Source organism: Acomys russatus, chromosome 6, assembly GCF_903995435.1.
Source record: "Acomys russatus chromosome 6, mAcoRus1.1, whole genome shotgun sequence".
In the NCBI taxonomy this organism is placed as follows: Eukaryota; Metazoa; Chordata; class Mammalia; order Rodentia; family Muridae; genus Acomys; species Acomys russatus.
Genome location: NC_067142.1, coordinates 42,080,246 through 42,104,086, shown reverse-complemented (window position 1 = coordinate 42,104,086; position 23,841 = coordinate 42,080,246). Strand labels below are relative to the sequence as shown.

The 23,841-nt window shown below is 39.9% G+C and overlaps 1 pseudogene; it reads left to right on the top strand.

The window, feature by feature from the left end:
* The first annotated feature begins 3,424 nt into the window (after positions 1-3,424).
* LOC127190993 (peptidyl-prolyl cis-trans isomerase A-like) lies at positions 3,425-3,906 on the top strand (annotated as a pseudogene).
* The last annotated feature ends 19,935 nt before the right edge of the window (positions 3,907-23,841 follow it).

The window sequence follows — 23,841 nt, the reverse complement described above, 5'->3', positions numbered from 1 at the left end:
ATTGGAATGAATCATCTAAAGTAAACTTACTCCTGTCTGCTACACCTAGGGGCGCGAGAGCATAGTCTAAGAAAAATTTCATTATTTTGAAAAAACTGAGGTCACAAGACTCTCATTTTGTCAGAGTTTTCTCACAGGCGCCCAGAATCTTAACACACCTCCATTCTTAGACTGTGTTCCAATAGTCAACCACAAATAGGGGAAAGAAATATTTATGGTATATTTATATATTGCAAAGATTCTTCTTATCTGAGGTATTAAATTATAACTTGAAACTAATATATTGTCTGTTATATATTACATTTTCGCAACTGGCTAAGGACTCTATCTTTTGTTTTTAAATACAGCATCATATTTATCTCAGGCTGGCCTCAGACTTCCGATGCTGGCAAGAATGACCTTGAAGTTCTTACTCTCCTGCCTCCACCCACTAAAGCTAGACATACCATCACACAACTAATTTAACTAATTTATGGAGTGCTGAGGATCAAAGCCAGGCCTTCATGTTCAGCAAGCAGTCAAGCAACTGATCTACATCCCCAGCCCCAGTAAAACAACATTTGTTCTACAACATTGTGAGTAAACTAGCATTGGTCAATTCATCAAAAAGTTAGTAAGGGCTAGTTTTCCTCTGACTTTAGACAAAAATTAGCAGGCACCAAATTATCCCAATCAAATTGTATGGACTCCAGATTTTCCAGTGCTCTTACCAGAAGTGAGTGCCATAGACATCTTCCCACCTCCCTGACTCTAACCCATTTGGCAATTGCCAGCAAATCCGTGAGGTTTCAAGCAGATGTTTTCTGACCCCATTCCACTCTTCCCCCACTTCTATGAATTGCAAATGCCAAAATTAGCAGATTGTCTCAAAGATGTTATCTGTCTAAACTGTTTTGATTCTCTGCCGTAAATGTTTTTGTTGCACATACTCTACATGATTATGAGTCTCAAGACTCATCTTTTTTAGGGGAAATGGCTTGGGAAAAAAACCACTAGGTTCATTGAGTATAAACATTGTTTATAAGCATTATAATAGGTCAGTTCCTTTAGCAGAGTAGTTAGTGTCCTAGCTAATGTTTTTGTAGCATTTTATTTTTAAATCCTGGTTGTCTACGTGTTTTATAATACACAATGAAATTTTGGAAAAAAACATGGCTTACAAACTATCATTTTCATTCCTATAACAATTTTTTTAATACAAAGTCTCAACTAAGTACCTCTGGTTGGCCTATAACTCTATGTAGATCCACCTGTCTCTGCCTCTTCAGTGCTAGGAATAAAGGTGTGAGCCACTATGCCCACACTCAAGAATTATTCTGATACAACACTTTGAAAAAAACCAAAATTATTGCATTATCATTTTAAATTTTTATTATTATGTTAAAGTCATGGTAACCTAGCTGCTCTCCTTTACACCTATGTGCGTCAAGTTCAATACAGCTTGTAAGCTCCTGCTACAAGACAGCTGGAGCATGGGAAAACTTTCATTCAATTCTATCAATATTTGCATTGAACAGCAACAGTTGTGATCACTGTTCTTTCTTGGTTGTTGAAGGTATCTAAAATGCGGGATAAGTTTTTTTTAATGCCAGCTTTGGGTAAGATCAGTTAGTCCATATGTATTAGGGAGGATTTTTCAAGCACAGCAGATAGACAATCAGAACTCTAAAGGTATCTGTGACCATCCATTTATGCAACTAAACTATCTTTATCCCTCCACAGGACCACGTTAGGTTCAGGTGTTAGATCTCATCTGAAGTCTCATGGCTTCCACAGTGCCTTCACTCCCAGCCTCATCAGGATCTGAACTAGAAACATTCCCATTGCTCCTTTATCACTCCTTCTCCCCAGGATTGTTTTGCATGCTGCCCTCACAGAAACCTGGAACCAGGCAGAGAACTTTCTCTAAACCATTCTTTAAGACTTCTGTAATCTCTGGGAGGTCACCCGCTGCCTCTTGCCATCCTTAAGCATTCAACAGTCCAACCAGAGACCAGGAACTAACCTAGACTCCTACCTGAAATTTCCTCTATTTTTCCATAGGTTAGTGTCTGATCCAGCCTGTAAGAACCTCTCTGTATACATTGAGATATTATAGGAAGACTTTTAAAGCTAGGCATGGTAAATATTATGTCTAAAGATAATTTTAAAAAGTAGGAGAATATTTTCCTTATTTTAACTGGTTGAATGAGTGTGGAAATTTCTAAAGAAAAGTAATCTAGAAATGGAAGAACTAGAATACAAAGCCTAAATTAATACTATAGAGTAATGAATATTTAGAACCACTACTGGTTATACATTTTCTTTCCATGTGGAAAACACAATCTCAGTTCAAACATGCATAGAGTTCATCTCAACCAGTTTTTATTGTGATGTCCAACATTATTTGAACTTTTTTTTAAATCACTGCAGCACACCAGTTTTGACTGATAACTTAAAGTCAGTAAAAAGGTGAGAATCTCATAGGTTTGCTGTACATGGCTGTATAATAAATATAAACATATAATCATATATACATATACAGCCATGTATATGGCTGAATCAGCCACTGTAACATTGTGTGCAGGCCTGGAACTAATCGCTGAAGACAGAAGTATAAAGAGCAGTAACATGAGGCAACCAGAGCTGGTGACTTGGAACAAACATAGCTAAGACTACATGCAGGCATGCAAATTGTTTTGCCCTCAGACTCTGAGAAGTAGCATCACCACTATAGTGAACCATATCTCAACTGTTTCCACAAGCAGCTCAGTATCAGTGACAGAACAGGCTGCAAGGAGAAAATTCTTAGGCCAGTGGTTCTCAACCTGTGGGTCACAAACCCTCTTGTGAGTCAATCAATCTTTTCATAGGAGTCACCTAAGACCCTCAGAAAACACAAGATATTTGCATTATGATTCATAACAGTTGCAAAATTATAGTTGTGAAGTAGTGATAAAAGTAATTTTATGGTTGTGTGGTCACCACAACTTGAGGAACTATATTAAAGGGTCACAGCATTAGGAAGATTGAGAACCACTGCCTTAGGCCAACAGTAGCAATGTCATTTCTGTGTTGAAATAAGATTGAAAACCTAGTAAAACCAGGCTTAGTGGCACATGTCTATCATGCCAGCACTTGGGAGGCTGAGATCAGAGGATCACAAGTTCAAGGCCAACCTGCACTATGTACCAAAATATGTCTCATAAACACATTGGGGAGGGAGGAGGGGGCACAGCGCCCAGTAAAACCATCATGCTTCCATGACAGGGGAATGACTCTCCAATTCTAAATGGAAGCAGTCATAATTCCCTTCCATTATAAACACTACACCTCCAAAATAATATCTTCTCATAACTGAATCATTATGTTTCTAGCAAGTAGATAAAAATCTCCTAAATGAAAAAATAGGCTTTGCAGACACTGTTGTGCCCTCTTGTTGCTTGCTGCAGCCATGGTCAACCCCACCATGTTTTTCGACATAGCAGTCTATGGCAAGCCCTTAGGCCATGTCTCCTTTGAGCTTTCGGCAGACATAGTTCCAAAGACAGCAGAAAACTTTCATGTTCTGAGCACTGGAGAAAAAGGATTTGGATATAAGGGTTCCTGTGTTCACAGTATTATTCCATGATTCATGTGCCATAATGGCACTGGCAGCAGGTCTATCTATGGGGATAAATTTAAGGGTGATAACTTTATGCTGAAGCATATAGGTCCTGGCATCTTGTCCATGGAAAATGCTGGACCAAACACAATGCTTCCCAGTTTTTTATCTGCACTGCCAAGACTGAATGGCTGGATGGCAAGCATGTGGTCTCTGGGAAGGTGAAAGAAGGCATGAGCATCGTGCAAGCCATGGAGCGCTTTGGGTCCAGGAATGGTAAGACCAGCAAGAATATCACCATTTCTGACTGTGGACAACTCTAATTCTTTTGACTTGTGGGCATCTCACCCCCAAGATCATTCCTTCTGTAGCTCAGGAGAGCGCCCCACCCCATCTGCTCCCAGAACCTTGTAATCTCTGCTCTCAATTGAAGTTCTTTGGATTCCATATTGTCATCATTCACCTCCAAGGTTAGCTGGATTGCAGAGTTAAGTTTATGATTATGAATAAAAAGTAAATAGGAAAAAAAGAAATAAAAGAAATGTGTTATCTGTAAAACTTTGTGTGCCTGTTCTCATGATCATCTGTTCAATTTTAGGTTTGTATGAAAACTTAATCATAAATTAACTTCTAGATACAAAAAAATGAAAAGTCAAGGGGAAAGATCCATGATCTTCTTCAAGAGTGAATGGACAGACAGGATAACTTCTAGCACAGTATTCTCTTTTAAAATCCATGAGCTAGGCACAAAGTTTACTGACATGCAAGTCCATACAGTAGATTCTTGGCAGGCTCACTCTTTGAAGGGAGGTCTTCCTTTATGGTGAGATAGGGCACTTCCTAGTCTTCACTTTGGCTGCAATACCCTGATTGGCTACTGGAAATACAGTGTTCACTGACTTCAGATGGTCTAGGTGCTGAGATAACAAACACACCACAGCAGACCAGGGAATGACTCTGGAACAGCACATAGGCAGCTGCACCAGGAGCATCAGTGTAACTTCCCAGTACAAAGGACCTTCCTCTAACTGGAACATTGTAATTAATTTATATCCATATGCTACGATCTAAGTGACAATGTCACAAAGTCACACTACACAACAGAGCTCATGTGGGAGGTTTATTGGGGAGGGAGTATACAGAGGCCACCTCTGGGCAAGGGTGAAGGGAAGAAGAAAGCGAAGAGGGAGGGACCAGTCTTTTATAAAGGCATGTAGCCCATGTAGCCCATGTGCAGGGGGAGGATGTGTGACACCTGGTGGGATGTTGATGATGGTGGGAATGTGTTGCACATGGGCAGCTAGTGATAAGTATCCTGCTGTCACTGGCTCCCTGGGGCAAGCAGTGGAGATTCCTGGTTTCTAACACCAACACCGTATAATATAAATGAACACTTATTGTTTCCAGAACAAAGGGTTTAAGTAATCACTGCTTTCTCCACACTGCTTCCAAACCTCTCTTTTCTATCCTTACATAAAGCATAGAATTAAATATTTGATGCTTCCCCTCCTCCACCCCGAAAAAGCTGCATACAGCAAGTTACTATTTAAATTCATTATTATATGAAAAGGGGAACAAATTAAGACAAAGCATAATGACATGTATGTGTGAAATGTTATAGTGGACCTCATTATTTCACATACTAACTTTCAAAACTAATTTTTAAAGAAGGAATAAATAAATGAATTAGGGCTGGAAAAATAGCTGATCAGACATGAGCAAGTGCTGCCCTTGACAAGGACCTAAGTTCAGTTTCTAGTACCCACATGACAGCTCACAAGCATCTATAACTCCAGCTTCATGGGCTCTGATGCCCTTTTCTTGGATTCTTCAGGCACTTGTACTCATGTGCACACACTCACTCAAATATAGACACACACACACATACATAATAATTCAAAATAAAATATATCTCGAGGAAAGCCATTAGTAGGTTTCCTATGCCTTAGTGGAGGACCACATGCAAGACTTAATGCATATTTTAATGACATAAAGTTGTCAGGAGGAGAAGATATGTTGGGAGTTGGAGAAACTAGAAGAATGGAGTAGAAGACAGATATGACCAATATATGTTGTACATCTATGAAATTTATATATATACATATATATACATACATATTTGCATTAGCAGAACAGAAATAAGAAACTTAATGCTATTTTTTTCTATCTCATTGAATAGGTCTGAATGGCACTGTCATTATTGAGTAATATATATATATATATAGATAGATAGATAGATAGATAGATAGATAGATAGATAGATAGATATAGATATATATAGATATAAGAAATACCAAGATTTGGGAGTTGTAGTTGTTTTCCCATTGTGTGTGTGTGTGTGTGTGTGTGTGTGTGTGTGTGTGTGTGTGTAGTGGGGGAGTGAAAAGGGGAGAGGGGAAAAGGAGGGCGGGAGAGAGAGAGACAGAATTTAAAGTATTTCAGATTTACATATTTGAACCAAAGCATTAGGTGACAAAAAGAACTATACATAAGGCATAATCTTATTAACTGCAATTAACAAAAGAAAAAGGTCAGTGTAACTCCAGCTTGCATCTAAAGTCCTGGCCTGAGTCTCTTAAGGGCATCCTATGAGTTGATTGCTAATATATCTCCCTTAGCTGGATAAGCCGGAATGTTCAGCATTCAATTCATTCTGCTCTGCACAGCTTCAGTGAGAATAAAACGGCTCTAGTGGAAGCACACACTTAGGGTTCCTAAGACAACCAGAAAAACATTTGTATGTGCCCTCAGTCTCCATGTATTCCTAAGGATGGGTAAACCTTATTTAAAAGAGCTCTTAAGTCAAAAGAAAACCTCTGACATATATCCTGAGGCACCAAAGACTACAGTTTCCAGCTCAAAAATTTTCTACAAATTAAATCCCTAAAGATTTAACTGCACGTCCCAATCAGAGCAGAGGAGTTCTGGTTGTGGCTTTAACTATTGGCTCTGAAACAGTGATTGTCCAGGATGGAGCCTGTAGTAAGATAGGGATGGTGAAAAGGGCATGTGAGGATCATTAGGGGAGAGTTTTCCAATTGCCTGACACCCCATACCTCACCTCAGGGGCGTGGTGTGCATCCCTTGGGAAGCCTCGTGCAATGGGCATGAAGAAGTGAGTACTGGCAGCATGTTCAGCATAATCCTGCGCTGTCCCCACACCCTCCTGCATTGAGAACTCTTGAAATGCAGAAAAACCCATTTCTTAGAGCCCCTTGAAGATGGACTCCTGGCAGAGTGAGCACAAACAAGATGTTCAGCAGAAGTCTGTGTTCCTGACTCAACCAAGTGTTTCCTGACCATTCTCCTCACACCTCTGTTATCTTGGAACAGGAAAGCTGTCCAACTTTCTCATTTGACTCACGTTCTAGGTATCAGAATGCTCACAACGTTGACTGTTGAATGCCTCCTGTTAATATCTATCAGTATTAAAGAGACAACAAAATTTAATATAATGCTTAGCTCTTTCTTTAAATTGTATTTTCTTCACATAATTCTGTTCATTCATTATGCTCATTCATTAAAATAGCACATACTTTTGAATATGCTAATATCAATTTTTATTAGAAATAGTTTATTAGCTTTCTTTGGTTCATTTGTGTAAACAGCTCCCAGTGCCCGGTATTATTTTAACATGCCTTTCTTTTCTCTCTACTGGTGGAGAGCAGAAAAAATTCATCATCACCAGGGCAGCATCATTTTCAGCCTCTTGATGAACTACCTGCTCAGAGTATATGATACACTATGTGTTATTTTCCAGCTAAAAATCTCATCACATTACACGCTTCTTATGGCTGAGAATGCAGCTGAATATTAGTAGTGTTGTCTAGCATGCACACGACCCTAGGTTCAATCCCTAGTACAGCAAAACAAACACACAAAGACAGCAATTACCCCTGGGGAAACTAGTAGTATTTAACTTCCATGTATAAACAGGATTTCAATCCACCCAAGTGGCACAGGCCCATAATGCCAAGTAACTACTGTTTCTAGGAGGCCGAAACAGGAGAATAAATTGGAAGTTCAAAGGCAGCCTGACCTTCATAATGAGACCTTACCTGAACTAATGAACCAATCAATCAAACAGAAAGAGGACTAGGAGTACAGCTCAGTGCTAGGGTCCTTGCCTAGCATGGAAGAGGATCTGGATTTGATCTCCAGAATGACACAACAACAACAAAATAGCTCATTGCTTCTGAATAGGTTTCAAGACAAGGTCGAAGCAAGACCTTTGCAAGCTCTACTCTCAAGTCCTGCAAGCACTCACTGTCTGTAATATCTTCTAGCCTTGTTAAACTCATTAGATTTTTCAAACTTTATCCTAGGTGAATTAGAACTGTTTGTGATTCTATATATGCTATGTACTACACTTATGTTGTCTTCTCCAACTTCTTTAAAATAACAATTAACAGTTGGTTCCCACTTCAAGACCCTGCTATTCCACTCCTTGGAATATACCCAGAAAATGCTCCACCACACAACAGGGACATATGTTCAACCATGTTCATAGCGTCCTTATTCATAATATCCAGAACATGGAAACAGCCTAAGTGTCCCTCAGTAGAATGCATAAAGAAACTGTGGTACATTTACACTATGGAATACTACCCAGCTATTAAAAACAAGGAATTCCCGAAATTTGTGGAAAAATGGATTGAACTAAAAATGATCATAATGAGTGAGTTCACCCAGAAACAGAAAGAGTCAAATGGTATATACTCACTTATATCTGGACACTAGCCCAAGGAGCATGTCCCATGAAAGTCTTCACTTACCAGGAAAGTGGGTAAGAGGGGAGGACATCCTATTGGGACTTTAGGTGAGAGAATCATGGGAGAATGGGGAAATAGAAGGATCCAGAGGGTCCTAGAAACCTACAAGAACAACATTATGACGGGCAGATCTGAGCGCAGGGATTCTGCTCAAACTATGGCACCAGCCAAGGACAATAAAGGCAGTAAATTTTGAACCCCTACCCAGATCTAGCCAATGGACAGGACATTCTCCACAGTTGAGTGGAGAGTGAGGTATGACTTTCATGCGAACTCTGGTGCCCAATTTTTGACCACGTCCCCTGGATGGGGAGGCCTGGTGGCACTAACAGGAAGGATAGCAGGCTACCAAGAAGAGACTTGATACCCTATGAGCATATACAGGGGGAAGAGGTCCCCCTCAGACACAGCCATAGGGGAAAGGAGCAGGGGAAAATGGGAGGGAGAGAGGATATAAGGGATAACAATTTAAATGTAATATGAATAAATTAATAAAATATGTTTTAAAAATTGGTTCCCACATTGCTTCTTTAAGAACCAACTCAAATTCTTCTTTCTCTTCAGAGAAATTATTGCTCTATAATAAGCTATTCTAAAACACACCACTTTCCTTTTCAACTGGAATGCAATGTCTGTCCTTCATAAAAGACATCCCTGTGTGCCACCCCTGCTTATTGGAAACAAGCCATAAAGTCCTGCCCAGACTCCAGAACTGTGGATGTAGCATCCATTCTTTCCAGGAAGGGTTATCAAGGAGCTTAGGCATACTTTAATACCCATGGAACAAGGTGTTCAGGGTCTCCCCAGAAGAGCATTTATTCTTTTCCTTGTGTTCCATATTACAACACACTGTAGTGGTTAAACATTAGTACTCAGAAAATAAATTTCTATTTGTAATTTCCATATCTTTAAATGCCAGAACTCCTAAAAATACTTGCTTCAGTAAATGCTGTAGGGATATCTGGCTTCCATAGGGATAGTCATTTGGCAAGAGAAAGACGTAATTGTCTTATTCTTTATATAAAAAAAAATGGCTTCCAAGTGTACTAAATATTTTTAACTTTCTAACTAAGTTGTATCAGTGAATTTGTACATATTCTTCAATTCCAGCCCTTGTGAGGATCAGGCAGGAAGATCATGCCTTTGAGGCCAGCCTTAGCAACACAATGAGTCTAAGGGTAGCTGGGGCTACATAGCAAAACTGTCTCAAAAAAACAAAAATATAACAAAAGTAGGTCAAGTGTAATGGTATACACTTTTAGTACCCGACTCAGGAGACAAAGGCAGGAGGATCTCTGTGAATTTGAGACCAGTCTGGTATATAGATCCAGTTCCAAGTGAGCCAGGGCTACATAGTGAGGCATATTTCTTGCTCTCCCTCCCTCTCCCTCTCCCTCTCCCTCCTCCTTTCCTTCTCCCCCCTCCCCCATCTCTCTCTCTCTTACACACACACACACACACACACACACACACGTTTATTGATGTCAAGAAAAGGGAATAAAACTTGGCTGGGAATAAGGGAAAAGGGGAAATAATCAAATAGAAAGTAATAAACAGTGTGAAGGAGGACAGGACAAGGCAGAGGAGGGAGTATGAAGAAGGATAACTAATACTAAACACCCTCAAAAACTCCATATGGAGACCTACTACTATAGAAGATTCCTAACTTGTGTGGTGGGGGAGTCTTAAATGAAGTAAGCACATCATAGGGAACATAATGCCTCCCCCAGGTGCCATGACTATCAAATCAAAAGCCTAGTGCTAACTATGGGTTACCTCGTTTGAGCCCTCACTTAGTGAGGACTCACTGATATTTCCCCTAAGCATTAGAGGAGGTTGCCATTGCTCTTCTCTACCTCCAGAATTTTATGATGAAATCCTATTGCTGAAGACACCAGAAACATGCCAGGGTGATAAGACATGGAGAAACCAAGCTTATACCAACTTGGAAGCTTCATTCCTACCAGCTAGCTTTCATAGTGCTGGAAGTTTCTATGCATGCTACTAGGGAAGAAAAGCCATTATCAGTCTTAACTCAGTGAGCTACAATAGCAACTTGTCAGGCAAAATATGCCCATCAGTACAATAATGACAAGAAATGCTACAGGAGTAACCAACCACTTTTTGATTGCATTTAAAACCTAATCCATAATGTGACCCCATACATGGTACTATTAGCTGCCCCCCCCAAAAACCCATAATTGGCTAGGCCACAAGCACTACAAAACCTACACTATTATTCTGCTACATAGACATAGTAATAAACTTCCCCCTAAGTTCTTTTCTTTATATCCATAAATTAGTATATCTCTCAAGCCTCATCAGAAAAGCTACTTTCAATGGTAATTAATATAGTTTCCAACAGGAAAAAGGGGGCAAAAAGACTGACAGAGCCAGAGGTAGTTGACAACTCTAAAGAAGAAGCATTTTGTAGATACAACCGGACTGGTGTACACATAAACTCAAAGAAGTTGTAATGTTGTGCATAAGACCCATTCAAGCCAGACAAAAATCTCAGCACAAAGAAGGGGAAATGGACACAAAGTCCTACCATTAACCAAGAGATTATTTGTAATTGACAGATGTTGGGGCGGGAGTCAATTTTCTTCAGTGATGTGACACTGGATCTATCAGCATTCCAAGGGTAGGCCTCATGCTCAGGAGTAGTTGGACAACACAAAGCAGACTGCAGGTTGAAAATGTGTGTTTGCACATGTATGTTTTCTACTTTGTTTTGGTCTTGGATTTGGGTTTTTTGTTTGTTTGTTTTTTAAGAAAGAGACCAAACATGAAGTTGGATAGGTAGTGAGGCAGCAGGCAGTGAAGAGGCTGGAAGAAATTTGGGAGAAGGAAAAGAATGTGATGAAAATGTATGTAAATATGATCAAAATATATATGAAAATATTTTAAAAAGACAGAACTGGATGCAATACAACAATCATTGGTCATAAAGACCTATAAATAGAAATGTTATGAAATTGTTATTTTCTGGTCATGATGGGGTGTCATACACATGGCTGTGAATGAATGCATAAGATCAAGTCCATAAAGTCCCAGCATGGATGAGAGAGGGGCTCACAAAGTCTCACCCTTAGCTAAGCAACTACTGTAGCTGATGGCCACTGGGGGAAGAATTGTGTACTGTCTTAGGATGTGACCCCTAATAGGTTGTCCATGCAGAAACTGGAAGCATTAAATGGATTCAGAGCATTTAAAAGCAGACATATATAAAGTTAGGAGGAAGAGGTGGTCGAGCACACAAAGCAGGAGCTGACAAGGAAGGAGAAGGAGATCAATGGGACACATTATATTCAAGGATGAAACTCTCAAACAATAAACAACTGATGGATAATCTCTAAATGTAAGAAATACATGAAAAAGGTTCACCTTTCTTAGTAATCATGGGAATAAAATAAAAACTACAGTGAGGCATTATGCAAATCTACAAGATCAGAGGAGCAGATTTAAAAGACTTGTAATCTCAAAGGTCTGCTTAATATTTAAAAAACAAAACACTAGAAATTGGGGCTGGAGAGACAGCTCATCAATTAAGAGTACTGACCGCTCTTCCAGAAGGCCTGGGTTTGAGTTCCAGCACCCACATGACAGCTCACGACTGTCTGTAATTCTATTTCTAAATCTATTGCCCTCTTCTGTCGTCCATAGGCACAAGGCACATGTAGTACACGGGCACACATACAGACAAAACACTCATACACATAAAATAATAAATTAACTAATTTTAAATTTTTTCTTTAAAAAACTAAACAAAACTCAGAACTCGGGCCTGCTGATGGGAACCTAAGTTGATGCAAGCCCTGTGAGAAACAGTTTGGAAGTGTATAAAAGGTGAACTTAACGCAAAACCATAATACTTTGCTCCTAAGCAGATGTCTTAGAATGGCAATTCCAGATCAAAACTCCTTTTGTCATACTACTCACACCTTTCTGAAAAAAACAGTCCTTTTTTCAAAACTATGCAGTGAAGTTTTGCAGATAGCATATGATATTCATACGTGCTAAAGCCATAATCAATAGAATGGTTAATTCTAAGGGGAAAAAGTGGAATTATGATCATAGAGGGACCCACAGAGTAATAATCATGTCACAAATTTTATCTCTTGCTCTGGATAACATATTGCAGGATATTTGATCACACTGGGAACCCTGAGATTGTATACTGGGAAAACCTGTTTCTAGTTGTGGTGTCACTCAGCCCTAGCACACATCTTTAATCCCAGAACTTTTCATTGTAAACAGGTGGTTGTGGTGTGGCTCAGCCCTAACATACACCTTTTATTCAAGAGCTTTCTGTAAACAGAATTAAATAAACTTAGTCCTAGGTTATGAGGCGGAACAAGAAACCAGCTGACAGGGATTAAACAGAAAGTAGGGACGTTGAGTTGAGGGTGTTTAAGACAATATGGATAGAGAGAAAGAGCTTTTCCCTTCTGGGATGTCAGTAGGAAGGTCAGCTGGGAGCCTTCTCTTCCTCTCTGAGTTAATAGACTTTCACCCCTGCCTCTGGCTCATGAGTCTTTATTGGTAAAATCATATAATTGGGATTTTCTTTCTTTAAAACAATAGTAGCATTTATACCTGTGCCCTTACTCTCCTTTATTTAAATTTCTATGAGTGACTTATTCCATAAAAATTAAAAGTCAGACATAGAAGAATAAGATATTCATCAAACAGGGGGGAAAAGGAAGGAAAGAGAAAGAAAGAAAGAAAGAAAGAAAGAAAGAAAGAAAGAAAGAAACCTATAATGATTAGATTTTCATTGTCACCTTGATACAGCCCAGAATCACCTGAGAAAAGAGTGTCAGTTAGGGATTGTCAAGAGCAGGCTGGCCTGTGTGCATGTTAGTGGGGGTTGTTTTGATTATGTTAATTTCTGTGGGAAAAGCCGAAAAGTGGGCAGTACAATTCCCTAAGTCTGGGTCCTGAATTGCAGTAGAGAAAGTGAGCTGAAAAGTGGGCATGCATGCATTTGTTCTGTCTCTACTCTTAACTGCGGATGTGACTAATTGTTTTAAGTTCCTCCCTTGATTTATCTGCAATGGCAGACTGTAACCTAAAATTGTAAGCTAAAATAAATACCTTTCCACTTAGGGTAGAACCACATAGATGCAAAATATTCAAGGTTAGCTTTTCATAATTCTTTTTTCTGGGTTACATATTAAGAGATAAAATCACTTATTATGTATTTATGTAAGCAAACTATATTTACCAGTCTCACACCATTATGTTGAAACAACAATCCTTACAGTAATTATAAATGCTTCTACTATTACCTTTAGGTTTTTGGGGGGGGCATAAAAATGAAAACATTTTAGGAATAATATGTAGCTCAACAGAAAAATTTAAAAAGAGCACAAATCCCTAAAAGATAGGAGGATAGTTTTCTCAGTCATGTTCATTAAACACCAATAAATTCACCAGTTGCCCTGTGTAATGTATACCTCTATGTATCTCCCCTGTTACTTATTTGTAAAACATATATTATATATATATATATATATATATATATATATATATATATATATATGGGAGGAAGGAGAGAGCGAGAGAGCGAGAGCGAGAGAGAGAGAGAGAGAGAGAGAGAGAGAGAGAGAGAGAGAGAGAGAGAGAGAGAGAGAGAGAGAGAGAGAGAATAGTGCTTCAAAGAGGCTTGAAGTAGGTGAGTCTTTCCCTCCCTCCGCTAGGAAGGAGTCCTGTCTAGTTAGAGGTTGTACTCTTCAGTCTTCATGACCCCTGATACTAGGAGTCTCAGCTAGAGTCACACACATATCCCCCAAGAAGCCTACGCTGTTCGAGGTTTCCAGCTTTCACAATCCATGGTTTCTCTTCTCTCTGTAGGCCCTCTGTCCTCCCACCCCCACCATTGCCTGGTCTGATCTCCACCCTCATTTCTCTTTACGTTCCTTCTCCTACCTTGTCCCCTCTCTTTAACCACTTCCGTTGTTTATTCTATTTCCCCTTCTGAGTGAGATTTAATCATCCACACTTGGGTCCTCATTGTTACTTATCTTCTTTGGGTCTGTGAATTGTAGTATATTTATCCAGGAAACTAGATAGACCTCCTAGTGGAGGTAGGGGAACACAAACTCACCCACAGAAACTTCGACCCAAAATATACCCTGCCTACAAGATGTGCAGGGATAGACCAGGGGCTGAGGGAATGTCCAACCAATGCCTGGCCCATTGTCAGACCCACCCCATGGGAGAGAGCCAACCCTTAACACTATTAACGATACTCTGTTATGCTTGCAGACAGAAACCTAGAATAGCTGTCCTCTGAGAGGCTATACCTAGTGGCAAATCCAAACAGATGTGAAGATTCACAGCCAAACTTTAGGCAAAGCATAGGGAGTCTTGTGGAAAAGTTCGGGGATGGATATAAAGACCTGGAGGTAACAGGAGCACCACAAGAAGACTTACAGAGCAAACTAATCAGGGCCTAGAGGGGCTTGTGGAGACTGAAGCACCAACCATAGACTGGATCTAGGCCCTCTACACATATGTAACAGATGGGCAGTTCAGGCCTCATGTGGGTCCTCTAGTAAGGAGAACGGGGCCTGTCTCTGACATAGACTCAGTTGCCTACTTTTTGATCACTCCTCCTGGGCACGGCTGCCTTACCAGGCCATAGGGGAAGAGGACATGCTCAGTCCTGAAGTGACTTAAAGAGCCTGGGTGGGAGGGTGGGGAGGGATTCCTTTTCTAAGGAGTAGGGGAAGGATAAGGGAGAGGCTGGGTGGGACTGAAAAGAGAAGAGGGAAGGGGCCATGATTAGGATGTAAAGCGAATAAATAAATTAATTCATTTTTTAAAAGACTTAGAATATAGGTGTGTCCAAGTTAGGATTACTATTGCTGTAATGAAACACACAAGAGAGGGAAGTTGAGGAAGAAAATACTTATTTGACTTACTCTTCCACATCATAGTCCATCACTGAAGAACGTCAAGACAGGAACTCTAACAAGGCCAGAACTTGGAGGCAGGAACTGATGCTTGAGCCATTGATGGGTGCTGCTCCTTGGCTTGCTCATCGTGACTTGTTCAGCCTGCATTTTTATAGAACTCAAGAGCACAAGCCCAGCTACGGCACCACCCACAATGGGCTGGGTCCTCCCCCATCAATTACTACAAATGCCCTACAGCTGGATCTCAATTGAGCTTCCCTCCTTTCAGACGACTCTACCCTGTATCAAGTTGACAGAAAACTAGTAAAGAGCAGATACAAAAACTTTCTAAGCACAGAAATAGCTTTTTCTAATACAAGATTTGTTCACCCCTTCAGGTCAATATTTGATCAATATAATCCTTCTTGATTAATATCTAGAATATACAAAGAACTCAAAAAGCTAAACAGCAAGAAAAGAAACAAAAAAAAGAAACAAAAAAGAAATTAGCTATGGAACTATACAGAGAGTTCTCCAAAGAAATACACTAAATAACTAATAAATATTTTTGAAATTGTTCAACATCCTTAGACACCAGAGAGATGAAATTAAGCTACTTTGAGATTCCATCTCACCAGAGTTAGAACAGCTATTACCAAGAAAGAAAGTGACAACAAATGCTAGAGAAATGTAAGGAAAAGGAAACCCTATTCACTTTGGGTAGGAGAATAAACTATGCAGTCACTAGGACAATAAGTATAGACTTATCTCAAAAAGCCAAAAATAGATCTGTCATATGATGCATTTATACTACACCAGATTTTATACCCAACATATTCTATATCCTATAACAGAGATATTTTCTCATTCAGTTTCCTGCTGTTCCATTCACAAAGCTGGGGCATGGAGCCATCCTAGATGCCTATCAACAGATGAATAAATAATGAAAATGTGTGTGATCCATGTATATACTTTATTAAGATATGAAAAAAATAAAAGTAGGAAAATTTCAAGTAAAGGAATGGAGCAGGAAAATATTATACTGCGATAACCCAGGCCTGAAAAGATAAACACCATGTGTTCTTTTTCATATACAAATCCTAGCTTTGAATTCTTAGACTAGTATCTTTATCTTGAGTGCCTGAGAAGCCAGGAAGGTATTACATAGGGTGTGAGGGGGAAGCAGAGGCCTTAATGAAGGGGAACAGAAGGACATGTGTGGCATGTAAATGAAGGGCAGAACACTAGGGTTGTAAAGTTTAATCAGGAAAGTGGCAGGGAGAAGGGTTGACCAAAACTACAGACGTATGAAAACCCCTTATGCAAACCTACTACTTTGTAAGTATATTAAAAACATAATTAAAAAATTAGTATAGACATCTGGCAGGTGCATAATGCTTCTCCCAAAAGTTATTAAATAGCAATTCCAGTATCTGTATGGAGTGCCTTTCTTCCAGTTGCTGTTTAAGGATGTCTCCGGGCCTCCAAAACAATACAGATTACTTCCACTGTTCTTGGTCTCCCACTAGGACTAAGTGGCAGGATCTTGTTGAAAACCCTGCATACTTTAGGGACAGGATACAGAAAAATCATCTGGAATTGAGATAGAAATTTCTTCGCTCTGACCAGCTTTCATGGTACCAAAAGTTTCTATGCAGGCTGTTGGAGGAGAAAAATTCAACAGATTTAACCAGGTGTGTACCCCCATGAACTCCAATAACAATTTTCCTGGCAAGCTACACCCACAGATGAAAGAGTGGCATGATAATTATGGAAGTAAACAGCCACCTTCTGATTATATTGAGGCCTGTTTTATAGGAAACACATGCCTAATACTGTAAGCCTGGTCAAGGGGCTGTGGCTATGAGGTCATAGGCCCAGGGAGGACTCAATTATTGTTGTTTTGCAAAATGGACATGTGGTCAAACTGCCTTCTAAATAATAATCTTTATACCCTTGATTAGCAGTGCTCTCAACCTTCATCAGAAAAGTTGCTTTTTATAGTGGGAAGCTGTTCATGAGACTCATAACTGATCAAAGTGCTGGGAATATGTCACTGTTGAGTGATGAACTCTAAGTGACACACTTACATCACCCTCTCCAAAGCTCAGGGAACATGTCAGAAGAGAGCATGGAAAGAATTAAGAGGCAGAGGATGGGTCAGAGTACTGTGAACCACTGTCTTCTAGACATGCCAGTTTCTCTGATCAACTCACTACACAAGATTAGGCCATTAACATTCTATCATTCCTAATGCAAGAGCTAGTGAGAACCCAAACTTCCATGAGACACTAGGGGCCGCCGCTAATGGTTTCAGGGGACAATGTGCCATTTTATTCAGGAGCACAGCCACTGATAAGCTGCCTGTGTGCCAGGAAACAACCTCCCAACCACGCACATGAGAACAAACATACTTTAGCTCGGTGGGTCCGGTCCACAGGAAACACATCAGGGTAGGAACAGGACTCATTGGAGAGAAGCATGGGTTCAGCAAGAGAGAAGGGGGATGAAGAAGAGCAATATGTGGGTGAAAATGGCCCAATTTTATTACGCACACACATGAAATTGCTTTAGAAATCAATAAGGGAAGGAAGCCCACAGACTTTTTCTTCTCTCTCTATTCCCCCGGACCCAATCCCCCCAGACCCAGTCATGCCCCTAGTGCTGCAACAGGGCACCAGCTGTATGTAGCCTTCCTTCGCCCACGCCCATATGTCCTGTGGATCCCACAGGCCACTCTCTCCTAACTTCTCTCCCCTATCTCATTGCTGTTTCCCATCGCCCAGCTCTAGCAAGCACCCTCTGCTTAACCACAAGCCACACCTGTCAGAAACTCAGGTAGACTGCATGCAGACCTTCTCTTTTTTCCTCTCTTCCCCCAGATCCAACCAAGTTTCATGCTCAGCTCTACTGCAGAACATCCTCAGGAGCCTTCCCTACTTCCTTGCCCCCATCTCCTATGGATCTCATAGATCTTCCCCTTCCAACCTCCCTCCCCCAAGTCCTTGCTTTGTCTCAGCCCCCAACCCCAGCAGGCAGCCCTGATAAACCAAAGGCCACACCTCCCAAGGCAACAAGTAAGCTAAAGGCATACCCACACCTCTCCTACTCCTCAGATCCAATGTCTCCAGTCTCCCTGGTTTTTCTGTAGCAGGAAAACTACTGTGCTCTCCTTTTCCTCTGTAACTCCACCCCCAATGGATCACAAAGACATTATCTCCCAAGCGTTCTTTCCCCAACTAATCCCAGCGTTTCCTGTGAACACGCCATCTGAACAGGTGAGGAAAACAGGCAACACAGGCACACACTCTGAAATCCAGAGAGGAGACAGAAACCAAGGAACAAAACACCCACCCAACAAAGACAAACCCAGAAGTCAGTACCTAGACTTAAACCACCACAAAACCAGAGTAGGAAGATAGTCAACAACAACCAGGACACTATGTCTCCACTAGCCCAGCTATTCCACCATAGCAAACCCTGAGCAGTCAAACAGAGCTAAAGCACAAGAAAAACACCTTAAAACAGCCTTAAAGAATATGATAGAAGTCCTTAAAGAGGAAACAAATTCCCTAAATAAATCCAAAAAAACACAAGCAAACAATGAAAAGAAGTAAATAAAATTGTTCAAGACCTGAAATTGGAAATAGAATCAATAAAAAAAAAAAAAAATCCAAACTGAGAGAATTCTGGGAATGAAAATTTTAGAAATTCAAACAGGAACCACAGAAGCAAGCTTCACCAACTGAATACAAAAGATGAAAGAAAGAATCTCAAGATGAAGAAACAATAGAAAAAATTTATACAATGGTCAAAGAAAATGTTAAATATAAAAAAAAAAAAACTTCTGACACAAAAAATCCAGGAAATTTGAGACACTATGAAAAACCCAAATGTAAGAATAACAGTGTCAGGGCTGGAGAGATGGCTCAGTGGTTAAGAACACTGATTGTGCCCGGGCTGGAGGGATGGCTCAGTGGTTAAAAGCACTGCCTGCTCTTCCAAAGGACCCAGGTTCAATTCCCAGCACCCACATGGCAGCTCACAACTGTCTGTAACTCCAAGATCTGACACCCTCACACCAATGCACAGAAATTAAAATGAAATAAAACATTATTAAACAAAAAAAAAAAAAAAAAAAAAAAAAAAAAAAGAACACTGATTGCTCTTCCAGAGGTCATGAGTTCAATTCCCAGCAACCACATGGTGGCTCACAAACATCTGTAATGTGATCTGATGCCCTTTTCAGGACTGTATGCATAATAAATAAATATTAAAAAAAAAAAAGAATAACAGTGTCTTTTTTTTTAAATATGAGGAATTTTATTTTATTTTTTATTTTTTGCTGACATACTATGCAGCAAAACAAAACTGACACCATACAAAATAACTTTATAAAATATCATTCACATCATATTTTATCAGATTTACAGCATTCTGTGCATGTTAGGGGGCTACATAAGGAAGTGAAAAAAACACTATACCAAACTTTCAGTATTAGTTTATACACACAGTAAGAACAACAACATAAGTAGCGGTTTAGGTTTCCCATGAATTTATTGCAAAAATAGTGCAAACTATTTAACCTAGTAAGCTGCGGAAACAAACTTGAAAGGATCCAGCTAAGCTTAAACAAGACAAGAGATGCGCAGAGTCTCAGCATTCAGCTTTCTTCACCAGCTGTCTTGTCCATGCAGACCACCCGACCAGGTCAGCTTGGGTGAGTGCTGAGAAAGAAAGATGCCAAGGCTGCCGCCCGCAGGCCCGTCTGCCCAGCAGCTGCACGCTGGCAGTGCCTTTGGAGTCATGCTACTTACTCAGTGGACACCCATGAGGTCCGTGTGTACAAGTTAAGACGCTATAACTTTGCACTGAAGATACCCACCGTTGGGTGATGTGGAGAAGGGAGTTGAAGCATCATGAACACAAAAGATGTGAAAGGCACGGCCTGCTGAGAAGCAGAGTACCCTTTTCCTTAGGTGTAGAATAACAGTGTCTTAAGTAGAGTTTCTATTGCCATGAAGAGACAACATGACCATGGCAACTCTTATAAAGGAGAACATTTAATTGGGGTTGGCTTCTAGTTTCAGAGGTTTAGTCCCCTATCATCATGGTGGGAAGCATGGCAGCATACAGACCAACATGGGGCTGGGGAAAAAGCTGAAAGTTCCACATCTTGATCAGCAGGCAGCAAAAGGAGACCATGTGCTACACGGGGCATAGCTTGAACATAGTTCTCTCCATCTCCACAGAGACACACTTCCTCTAACAAGGCCACACGTACTTCAACAAAGCCACACCTCCTTGTTGTGGCCATACTGTCTATGGCCAAGCATTCAAACTCACAAGTCAGTGTCATTCCTAGCAAACTACCACAAATAGGTATAGAGGAAGGAGAAGAAACCCAACTCAAAAAGTCAGAAAACTTTTTCAACAAAATAACAAGAAAATTCCCTAACCTAAAGAAGGAAATGCCTATAAAGATAAAAGAAGCGTACAGAACACCATACAGATTGTACCAGAAAAGAAAGTTCCCCCACCTCATAATAATCACAACCCTAAACATGCAGAACAATATGTGTGTGTGTGTGTGTGTGTCTGTGTCTATGTCTGTGTATACATATATGTGTGTCTGTGTGTGTCTGTATCTACAAAGAAAAAATAATAAGGAACATATAAAGTCAGATCTATTAGAATTACACCTGACTTCTTGGTGGCGAGTATAAAAGCCAGAAGGGCCTGGACAGATGTGCTGCAGACTCTAAGAGACCACAGATGCCAGTGTAAACTACTATACCCAGCAAAACCTTCAACCACCACAGATGGAGAAAATAAGATATTCCATGATAAAGTCAAATTTAAACAATGTCTATCTACAAATCCAGCCCTACAGAAGGTGTTAGAAGGAAAATTCAAACTTCAGGAGGTTAACTACACCCATGAAAACACAGGGAATAAAAAGTATCTTACCAGCAAAATCAAAAGAAGGGAAACACACAGACCTACATTCACTCACACACTCACACGCGCATACACACACATACCACCACTAATAACAACAACAAAATAGCAGGTATCAACATTCATTGATCATTTATATCATTTACTATCAATGGTATCAATTACCCAATAAAAAGACACAGACTAACAGAATGGAGGCAAAACCAGGATCCATCCTTCTGCTATATCCGAGAAACACACCTCAACCTCAAGGATAAACATTACCTCAGAGTAAAGGGTAAGGAAAAAATATTCTGAGCAAATGGTAGTGAAAGAATTCAATACCCAACTCATTAGAAGTAGAAAAGGCCTATAACAAAGTCCAACACCCTTTCATGATAAAATTCCTGGAGAGTAGGGATACAAGAGGCATACCTAAACATAATAGAAGCAATTTCCAGAAAGTCCATAACCAACATAATATCAAATGGAGAGAAAACTAAAAAAATCCATTAAAATCAGGAACAAGACAAGGTTGTCCATTTTCTCCATATCTATTCAATATAGTACTTAAAGTATTAGCTAGAGCAATAAGACAACTAAAAGGAATACATATTGGAAAGGAAGAAGTCAAAGAATCATTATTTTCAGAGAGTATGATAGTATACACAAATGATCCTAAAAACACTCCACCAGGAACTTATACAGATGCTAAACATTTTCAGCAAAGTGGCTGGATAGAAAATTAACTCAAAAAAAAAATCCTAACCCTCCTATGTACAAATAATAAATGGATTTATAAAGAAATCAGCCACTATGGTATGACAGAGGAAACTCAAATGGCTAAGAAACACTTAAGAAAATGTTCAACATCGTTAGCCATCAGGGAACAAATCAAAACTACTTTTAAGATTCCATTTTTCACCTGTCAAGATGTCTAAGATCAATAACACATGACAGCAGAACTTGCTTATGGGAGTGCAAACTTCTACAGCTACTATGTAATCAATATGACAGTTGCTCAGAATGCATGGTCCTTCTTTGGTGCATCTGTCTCTGCAGCACCCCCCTCCTCCACCCAGATTTGTTGGCTCCATTGGTCTCCTTGTGGAGCTCCTGTCCCCTGCAGGCTCTTCTATCCTCCATCTCTTCCATAAGATTCCCTGAGCTTCACCCCAAAGTTTGGTTGTGAGTCTCAGCATCTGCTTCAATCCCTGCTGGGTGGACTCTTTCAGAGAACCTCTGCAGTAGGCTGCCTTCCTGTTCCTTCTCTTCAACAGCTTCTGGGGACTATTATATTTGCCCTTCTGAATGAGAATTAAGTATTCTCCCTAGCATCCTCCTTTAGTTTCTTTAGGTCTGTGTATTGTAGTGTGGTTATCCTGTATTATGTGGCTAATATCTATGTATATTTGTGTATATACTGTACATATCTTTCTGGATCCCTGTTACCTTACTCAGTATGATTGTTTCTAGTTCCATCCATCCATCCATTTCCTTGTTTTTAATAGCTGAGTAATATTCCATTGTGTAAATGCACCACAGTTTCCTTATCCATTCTTCAGCCAAGGGACATCTACTACAACATTGCTGGTCAACAATCTCACTATCCTCTAAAGACCTAATTGTAATTCTCTGGGCATACAAAAAAAATTGGATGACTACTCCCTTATTTTCCCACCAGCAAACTATCTTTCTACCTCTTAGTTCTTTCTTTCTGTTCTAAAAAATTATCTGTTCTATTTCTGTGTGCTTTGCCACCCTCTATGAATTGTTCAAGAACTTGATGTGTTATATAAACTCCTATTTTTCAGTTGGGTAATTACACATAATAAAACAATGGATAGAAGAATTAACAGGTGGAAAATTGTTCCTTTGTTCAAAACACTTTTACAGCTACAACCTTATTTCTCTGTTTGCTTGCCAAACAAAACACTTTACATGATATCTAGAGTTTTCAGCATGTCCTCACTACTTTTCATCAACCTGATCTAACTGGACTTCCACCATTTCACAAAAACTGTGCTAAACAAGACGACCACAATCTCCATCATGCCCAACCCATCGTAACTTCTTGCCATCCTTCCACAACTGTGTTCAAGACATTTTTTTTTTTTTTTGCTTAATATCCATTCTCAATCCACTCACATCTTTAAGAACAGCCTTTACATTTTCAAAAATCTATATTTCTAGTTCTAGGATCAGCTTTGAACTCAGTCTAAATAACATTTGATTCTATTCTAACATATCTCAAACTAAGTATTTCATCCCCTATTCATGTTCTCCCATCATTCTCCAGGGCAAAGCCAGATCAAACCCAAACTAGTCTCTAGTTCTTAAGTAATAGCCTGTGGACTACTGTGCTTACCCTGTCTGAGAATTACAGGCTTGCTATGCAGTGCTTTTTTTAAAAATTTATATATATCTTCCTATTACATCTCAATTGTTATCCAATCCCTTGTATCCTCCCATTCCTCCCTCTCCCACTTTCCCCCTACTCCCCTCCCTTATGACTGTGACTGAGGAGGACATCTTCCTCCTGTATATGCTCATAAGGTATCAAGTCTCTTTTTGGTAGCCTGCTATCTTTCCTCTGAGTGCAACCAGGCCTCCCCATCCAGGGGATGTGGCCAAATAGGGG